We start from the raw sequence: 9,786 nt of genomic DNA on the forward strand, positions 1-9,786 counted from the left end.
AGTTTAACATAGATTAAACTCAAAGCATGTACTAACTAAAATACTGCACTAACATTTTTACATAGTGGCAAAATTAGGGAGAAAACAAAAAGTATTTAAAGTTAAAATTAAAATATCTTAATCTTAAGAGTTATCTCTTGTTCTGGAATATCACATGAACTTTAAGAAAATATTATTTATAAACCTTTATATTCTTTTCCAAATTTTAAAGCCTCTTTAAATCTTGACAAAATCCCTAACTTTCTAACTTTTGCTAAGAACCAAAGCCATTTCTCAAACTCACATTATACTTTTTAAAATCTGAATTTGTTTCTGCATTTATTTTGTGTGTAACATCTGTGTTTTTCATATACTGTCAGTTCAGTAGTTTAATAAAATATGGTGAATTAGATTTCTTTGGGAGATATTCCAGGGTATCTCATTTGAAAATTGCCCAAGATGATGCAATTCAGTACATGTACACCAGAATTTTAAATTTTTAAATAATTTTTCTATTTAAATTTTATGGCATTTAATATTAATAGTTTTGAGGAGATTCAGTGCTTTTTTCTAAGCTTAAACAATGAAGTCAATTATTAGATCATTTAGTAATTTACTAGATATAAGTCATTCCAAGTTTAGTTAACTTAGTGATCCAAAGATGGCATCAGAAGCCAAGCGTCTTCCATGTTTCCAATTAGACCATATTCAGCATATTGGCTTTTTCCTGATTGTCTCCTTGCGCCACTTTACTGCTGTAATTGTGTGTGTGTGTGTGTGTGTCTGTGTGTGTGTGTGTGTTGTTTTTAATTATAAGATCAATTTTTATTTCTTCCAAAAATAAAAGAGGCAGTCAAAACAATTTAAGACATGTTTTAAAGGATATTATTGAGTGAGCTTCAAGGGGAGCTTGACTCTGCAAAGACTGTGAGTCCAAAGGAAGAAGGATGTCTGTCTTGTTCCTTGGCTGGCTGGCTGCTCCGAGGACAAAGGCGCCAGCAGAGGCCCCGGAGACCCCAGACTGGTGCCCTAAATAGCCGAGTCCTGCCGATTCCAATTCCAATCTCGCACAGGATCAGACTGTGCTGAGGGAGGGCTGTGGTGGGGCCGCGCATCCAGAAAGTGGAGATTGAGCCCCGTGGCGCATTCCGATGGAACTCGGTGACAAATGAACTTGAAATTTCAAATGGACATTATGGCTTTAGCGTTGCTTGCAAGGACCAGAAGATCTAACTGGCTGCAGGAGTGCCACCCTTTGTCTCTGGAGTCTTTCTGGCGAGAGATTCACCACGTGCAGTGTGCACAGCCTCCTCTTGGCTGGCCGACCTGTTATTATAGGGTTTCCCTATGCAGGCCAGGTCCGCCCGGAGATCAGTCATGCACCCCGACATCGAGGTTTGCCCAAGTCATTGACTATATTGTAGTAACATTAGCTGGATATTTACAGGACAGCAGGCTCTCCCTTTCCACGGATTTTTAGGGAGAGGGCTGGAGGGGAGGGCTGTGGCTCTTTGCTTGTTTTTAAATTTTTAAAATGATACTATAAACTGGGAGTCAGGAGAATTTTAAACCAACTCCTACATAGAGCAGTCCAAATAAGTGAGAGGAAAAGCCACCAGAAACACCTGGGTCTTCTCCTCTCCCATGCGGAGGAGGCAGGGCCTAGGTCTGGGGAAGTCAATAAATGAAAAAGAAACAGTGCAAGAAGTGGGAGTTGCAAGGGCAGAAGGAAGAAGGGGAACAACATATTTTTTTTCTTTTTTTTTCTTTTTTAACCTTAAGAGCTAAGTGTAGCTTGAAGATTTTCGATAACTTTGGACAAGAAAAGGAAAATCGTTCTTTTGAAGTAGGTTGAAGCAGTGATTTTTTTAAAACAAAAAGCAGAATGAAAACACCTTAAATGTTTCATCTTTTCTTTACAAGTTACCTAGATCACTTTTGATTGAGAAAACTGTGGAAAGCTAGTAACTGCCACAAGGAAACCCAGGGAATGGCATGTGTCAATTTTCCACAGAGCCTTGCTTTCTGGGTGTCTGAATGCACTGCTCCCAGGGGCAAGGGCTCTGCTCACATTTGCTGGAATCAATCGCAGCAGATTTTAGTCTGCAAGTCGCTTTTGACTGTATTGCTTTGTAAACTCTCCAGCATTCTTACAGAATTTTTTATGATCCTTAGAGTATTCTTCAGGTAAGTCAGGCCAAAGGGGATGCTTGGGCTGAGGATAGATCATCAGTGCTATGAAAGACTGACTGGATTACTTAGTTGGTTTTGGTTGCCAGCTTCTAGTTTTCAGCACTAATTACTGGCAAACAGACCTTCCCCTTTTCATCAATGTTCAGGTGATAGGTCTTTGTTTTAAATGTGATCTTTGGTGGTTTGAATGAGTACTCTGTGGGAAAGTTGGTTTTGATCCTGAAGGCCCTGTATTAGCCCATTTTTGCATTGCTATAAAGAAATACCTGAGACTGGGTAAATTATAAAGAAAAGAGGGTTAACTGGCTCATGATTCTACAGGCTCTACAGAAGCATAGCTGCATTTGCTTCTGGGAGGTCTCAGGAAGCTTCTGATTATGGCAAAAGGCAAAGGGGAGCAAGCACATCACATGGTGAGAACTGGAAGGGTGAGGGGAAGCACCACACACTTCTAAACGATCAGATCTCAGAACACTCTTCCAAGAACTCACTCACTATCTGGAGGACAGCACCAAAGGGATGGTGCTAAACCATTCATGAGGATTCTGCCTCCATATTCCAGTCACCACCTGCCAGGCCCTACCTACAATATTAGGGATTACATTTTAACATGAGATTTGAGTGGGGACAAATATCCAAACTATATCAAGCCCCCTTATCATGTGGAGGCTTGTCCATCACCCTTCTGCTGACAACCCTCTTGGACATCAACTGCTACAGTTCGACACCTCACATCCACATGCAACAAAACCCAGTTAGAAAGGGCTGTTTATCACTTCCTATGTTTGTATTTTTTTAAACTTTTTCTTTCTTTCTTTATTTTGAGACGGAGTCTTGCTCTGTCACCCAGGCTGGAGTGCAGTGGCACAATCTCGGCTCAGTGCAACCTCCACCTCCCAGATTAAAGCAGTTCTCCTGCCTCAACTTCCCAAGTAGCTGGAATTACAGGCGTGCACCACCACACCAGCTAATTGTTTTGTATTTTTAGTAGAGATGGGGTTTCACCATGTTGGCAAGGTTGGTTTGGAACTTCTGACCTCAAGTGATCTGCCCACCTTGACCTCCCGAAGTGCTGGGATTACAGGCGTGAGCCACCGTGCCTGGCCTAAACTTTTTTATTTTGAAATAACTGTAGATACAGGAAGTTGCAAAAAATTGTACAAAGAGGACTGGTGCCAGTGTAGTACTCCCTTAGTTTTCCTCAATAGTTACATCTTATATAATTGCAGTACAATATTAAAACCAAGAAACTGACATTCAATACAATGTGTATGCATACTTTTATGTTATTTTATCAGTTGCATAGATGTGTAAATGAATAACTTGGCTTTTTTTTTTTTCACTCAGCATGATACCCTTGAGATCTGTCCAAGACATCCAAGTTGAGTCTTTTTTATTGCTGAGTAGTATTCAATGGTATATATGGATCACAGTTTGTTTAACCATTCACTTGTTGAAAGACATTTTGGTTGTTTTCAGTTTCTGGCCATTTCTTACAAAGCTGCTTTCAACAATCATGTACAGGTTTCTATGCGGACGTATTTCCCTACCTCCCACTCTACCCCCAGAATAAATTCTCAGGAGTCCAAGTGCTCGATCGTGTAGCGGTAAGTATGTGTTTAGTATTTTTAAGAAACTGCCAAACTATTTTCCAGATTTTACAGTCCTACGAGCATTTGGTATTGTCACTATTTTGGTTCTTCCAAAAGGTATGTAGTGATATCCCATTTTGGATTACATGGATGCAGAGGAACTGGATCTGTCACACATTGCTGGTAGGACTGTGAAATCTGGAAATACAAATGTAATCCAAATGAGATATCACTACATTCCTTTTGGAAGAACTAAAATAGTGACAATACCAAATGGTATTTTGGATTACATTCGTATTTTAACAGCTAGTGATGGTGAACATTTTTTTCATGTGCTTATTTGTCATCTTTATATCCTCTTCAGTGACATGTTTCTTCATGTCTTTGACCATTTTCTAATTTTATTGGTTATTTTGGGGGTTTTTGTTTGTTAGTTTTACTGCTGAGTTTTGAGAGGTTCTTATATATTCTAATAGAAGTCTTTGTCAGATATGTAGTTTACAATTCTTTTCTCTCATTCCATAGCTTGTCTTTTAATTTTCTTATAAGGGTCTTTCTCAGAACAAATGTTTTTAATTTTGATGAAGTCCAACTTATTGATTTTTCTTTTTATGGGTGGTGCTTTTGGTATCATGTCTAAGGACATGTGACTGAGCCCTAGGTTCCAGAGTTTTCTCCTATGTTACCTTTTAAAAATATTATGGTTTTGAGTTATCTGTTTTGAGTTGGTTTTAGGCAAAGTGTGCGATGTGGATCAAGGTTTATTATTTTTGTCTATGGATATTTAATTGCTTTACTACCATTTGTTGAAAAGAATACCCTTTCTCCTTTGAATTTCTTTTACACCTTTGTCAAAAATCAGATGTTTGCATTTGTGTGGATCTATTTCTGGGTCTTAAGTGCTCTTAAGTAAATTACTAGAGTTGGTCATATTAATTTTTTCACTGGTTTTGCTATCCTGGTATCAGTTTTTAATGTCTGTATTTCATTCAGACAAACCTTAGAGATTAGTAAAATTACAAAATATAAAATTATTTTTTGATGCAACCTGTTTTACATCAATAAAAAGCACATATGAGCATTTGAACTTATGTTAAATGTTTATTCAAACATTTTTTCTCTGATCACTCTCCCGTCCTCTTCATCCAAAAACATAAAATACAGATTATATCCTACAACATTAGATTATGCTTACAACATAAAAGTTCTGTTCTCTAATTAGATGAAATATTCAAAACAGTGATTGGGAAAGCTCCCCTATTCTACTGGAATGATATGATATCATTTGGAACATCATGTAATTAAATACTAGAAATGAGCTATTGTTGAAATGAGAACACTGTCTAAATGAATAATCTTTACTTACACAATTCTTTGCAACGTTCAAATATTGGCCAGAAAATTTTGGTCTTGCAAAAAAGATCTGAAACGTATTTTTTTTTCCTATTTAATCCTCTATACAGAAAGAACCTACGAAGAAAGAGAAATTGTTTCACTGATGTTCAACATAGGGCAACTTTAACTGAATTACTCTAGGGAAACAACAGCAATTTCCATTAAAATCATCAAGTTTTATCTCCATTCTCCAGCAATTTATAAAGTATACTATCTAAGTCTCTACAGAGAACAAGGCAGATAGAAGCCAGATGACTAAGCACTGGCCTTCTGTTTTTCAAACACGTTCCCTGAACCTATTGTGTAACTAACTGATGCTTAAGCTTAGGACTGGCCTTTTTCAGCTTTTTTCATTTCACTCTCTTTAAAAAGAGTTCAAATTAAACACACGCCCATGAAACTCAGCAAATGGAAAGAAAGCATTTGACTCTCTTTCAGTTTTCGTCAGTACAAAGCCACATTAGTAACATATAAAACATAAGTGATTTTACATGAATCCCTCATCTTATATGTCAAGATTAGAAAAATAAATCGAGCAGTTTTTCCAATTATTGCCATATTCACTCTTCCCAAATCACCTTGAATTCCTGCAAGCTCCAAGCTAACTCCTGTAAGCTACTTTTTATATTATAAATGCATAAAATAAAAATTAAAGTGTTTATTTCATTGAGAGCTCATTTTCTTCAGTATTGTATGGCTAAAGAAGCCCTTAGCATCTTCTCTTAAACAGATATTACTACTGTTTCATAAAATTCTAAAGCTCAAAGGGATCTCAGGTTTCTTATCACAATTATGACCTTATTTGCTGTGTGAGGCATTGTCCTACACCTCTTAGATATACTTGACAGATGAAGAAACAGAATGCCCAGGGTCACACAGTTAAATAGCAAAGCCAGTTTAGTTCAGGCAGCTCATATCAAAAGATAATATCCTCAAACCATGCACCATAGAGATTCTCATGGAAACTTCTTATTTTAAAGATATGAACCAATCCCTAATAGGCATTTTGAACTTTTAATTTTTTTGCAGCAGAGTTTGCTAGTATCATTGTCAAATGTTCTATATGTTTTTACTTAAGTTTACCATGCTAGAAACTATTTAACATAATTTTGATGGTTTTTAAATAAATAATTATAAAGTGTTAACGTTCAAAATCTTTATATTATAAGGCTTAAATATCACTTAAGGTTAGAATAACAATCTACAAGTAACTGTAAATCAGAAATCGGCAATGACTTGAAATCATTCCAGTGTTTTAAGTAAAGTATGAATTGTATACACACCCATACATCTTTGCCATCATTATATCTAACCCTGAATGTATACTATGTATGTGTATATATATGTGGGTGTGTATACATATGTACATATACATATATACATATACATACACACATATACACTTACGTACACAGAGTGGTAGTATCAATGATAGTATATTTTCTAATATATTGATAGATGTACAAAATACAATACCCCTTTTATTACTTTTGATATTTATGTACAAATTATTTTACCTCACTATATACTCAGATGTATTAAATAAATAAAATAGATTTGAACAGTTCCCTTTCCCGTTCTAGACAAAGTTACCTGATTGACTGGAAGTGATTGGTAGGTGTGGAAAATCCGATCGGTATTTTTTCTAAGAATTGCTAGTTCTGTAAATATAGCAATTAATCTTAAATACTGTGTGATTAACTATAATCACAGTGAACTATAAACTCTAGATTTAAAATTGTCTCCAAGCCCAAGGATTAGCTGTAACACATTGCAAGATTTTCACCAGGTAGAGTGTACTTGGCTATACCTGAATGTATTTATAATTTCTCATACGGCTGCTTAACAATGAAGTCTACTTTTTGTGTCAAGGCTACTCATTAATAATGATGTTTTACAGGTATGATGAATTTTAAAGATAACATTTCACATTATATAAATGAATAAGCTAAGATTTCCAGATAATAAATCATTCATTCTATATGCACAGTGAATTAATTGCAAAGGAAAGATTGCATGGCTGGGAAAGTGCTTATTCCACTAAGTACTTCTTCATCCACAAAGAAATATAAGAGTGTATATTTCCCTGGAACCTTAGCAGAATAGTCAGGGAGGATTTTCTGTCCTTGGCCATAGGCATGAACTGAGTATGTTGGAAAAATGAATAGCAGATATTTATTACAGGCAAATCAAAGATAGGGTTTGTTTTAAATAACTGTAATCATAACAAAAATTAACAGTTTACTATGTACCAGTTGATGTTTTAAGCACCTTACAGTTAATATTGGTAATTTTAAATGAAGTAACTAAGTTGCAATGAGCTTAAATAACTTGCTCAAAATTATCCAGCTTTACAGGCCTGGCTCCAGAATTCATGCATCTAAGCCCCGCATTCCAGTACCTTTTTAAGAAGGTTACAACCTTCTTCAGCACAGTGCTGTGTATTTTTAACTCCTCAGAAGCTGGTTTATAGCCTAGCAGGTGATAGGCACATGGAAGAACTTAATTTTGTTTCCACTGAAAAACAATGACGGGGAAACATAAAGGCTAAGACAGTGGCCTGATACATTTTCAAGTCCTCAAGGGAGCTACATCTTTGGCCTCAGAGTGGCATATACTCTTCCAGCCTTGTGATCCTGAAGGATTATTTTTGACCCACTGCCTTGTCTAAATTAAAGCAGGTCAAGCCATACCTTTGACTCTTTTCTCCTAGACCCAGACCCAGGCTTGGGTTCTACTACTCTTAAAGTAATAAAAAAACTGAATATTTCTTGTCAAATGAAACCAAATTTTCCTAAATTGCCCATTCTGTACTTGCTTTCCTTTTGACCTTATCCTGGCTCCTTCAGGCCTCCTCAGACCTCCTGAATGGAAGGAAAGTCCAGCTTAATTTAGCAAACATGAAAAGGGGAAGAAAAGGAAGAAAAGTTCAATCCAAAGTGGGTAACACTACAAAACAAAAAGTCTTTCAGATACAAAAAACACCAAAAAGGCGTTGCTTTTGGAAGAGACAACTTTTTTTTTTTTTTTTTTTTTTTTTGAGACATTGAGACAGAGTCTGGTTCTTTCGCCCAGGCTGGAGTGCAATGGCACGATCTCCGCTCACTGCAAGCTCCGCCTCCCAGGTTCACGCCATTCTCCTGCCTCAGCCTCCTGAGTAGCTGGGACTACAGGCGCCCGCCACCACACCCGGCTAATTTTTTGTATTTATAGTAGAGACGGGGTTTCACCGTGTTAGCCAGGATGGTCTCGATCTCCTGACCTCGTGATCCGCTTGCCTCGGCCTCCCAAAGTGCCAGGATTACAGGAGTGAGCCGACGCGCCCGGCCGGAAGAGACTTTTAACCTCTCATCTTCCCCCTTATACCTCTGCCCAATTTTACCTTTTACCAATTTTACCACTTATGGCTGTCAGCTACAAGTCATTCTACAAAATATTTTCAGATACACTACAATTGATTAAATTAAAAGGCTTACATTAAAATAATGATATTTTAATAATATTTTATTTATCAAAGTCTTTTTAATATTTAACATCCCTACAAACTATAAGCTATAAAGATAGCTCTCCAGGCTAGCTGCTGCTTATTTATATACATAAAAAAAAGTTATTTAAAAAATCATTGCTTAATGTACAGACAGCTTAAGTTATCTGTATGCTCAACTCAGCTCACAAAAAAAAAAAAAAAAAATGCAAATAAAAGCTATACTGAGATGGCTTTTTTTAACTATTAGGCAAAATTCCAAAAGTTTGCCAAGCTATTCTGTTAGCAAAACTGTGGGGAAATGAATGCTAAAACTTTGCTGGTAGAAATGCATGCAAATAGAACAACCCTAATGGAAGAGAATTTGGCAGTATCTAGCAAAATTTAATATGCATTACCCTTTGATACTACAATTCCATGTCTAGGGATCTGTCCAAAACACAAACAGACAAAAATACAAACACAAGTATCCACAAAGCTATTCATTGCAGTACTATTTTAATAGCAAAGACTGCAAACCACTCAAAATTCTATCTATAGATGATTTGTTGAGTAAAATATAGCTGTGTTACTCAATCCATAGTCCTTGCATTGAAAGCAAAATTCAGTCTGGGGGAACGCAACAAGATAAATGGCCTGGTTTCTTCAACAGAAAAGTTCTAAGAAAAAAAATAAAATATGTAAATTCTTTTTGATATGTTGACCAAAAAGAATATCAACCATTCATCCATGTGCATGAAGCTTATCTCACTCTGTTGACATGGCCTTGCTTTTGCCCAGGCTGTAGTGCAGTGGTGTGATCATAGTTCATTGCATCCTCAAAGTCCTGGGCTCAAGCAGTCCTTTCCCCTCAGTCCCCCTAATTGCTAGAACTACAGTCCTGACTAATTTTTACATTTTTTGTAGAGACAGAGGTCTCACTATGTTGCCCAGGCTGGTCTTGAACTCCTGGCCTCAAGCAATCCTCCTCTCTTGGCCTCCCAAAGGGCTAGGATTACAGGTGTGAGCTTCCATGCCTGACTTTATGATTTTCAAAGACATAATCTTTTAAAGATCATACTGAAATATTTACAGATGTGCTGATATACTGTCTGGGATTTGCTTCAAATTATGTGGGAGACAATGGGCAGGGCTATAAATGAA

At 36.7% G+C, this 9,786-nt stretch overlaps 1 pseudogene; it reads right to left on the reverse strand.

Moving 5' to 3' along the window:
* Positions 1-916: 916 nt before the first annotated feature.
* LOC129397681 (ubiquitin-conjugating enzyme E2 L3-like) lies at positions 917-3,933 on the reverse strand (annotated as a pseudogene).
* Positions 3,934-9,786: the final 5,853 nt, after the last annotated feature.

The sequence above is a fragment of the Pan paniscus genome, chromosome 3 (assembly GCF_029289425.2).
Source record: "Pan paniscus chromosome 3, NHGRI_mPanPan1-v2.0_pri, whole genome shotgun sequence".
Taxonomy (NCBI): domain Eukaryota; kingdom Metazoa; phylum Chordata; class Mammalia; order Primates; family Hominidae; genus Pan; species Pan paniscus.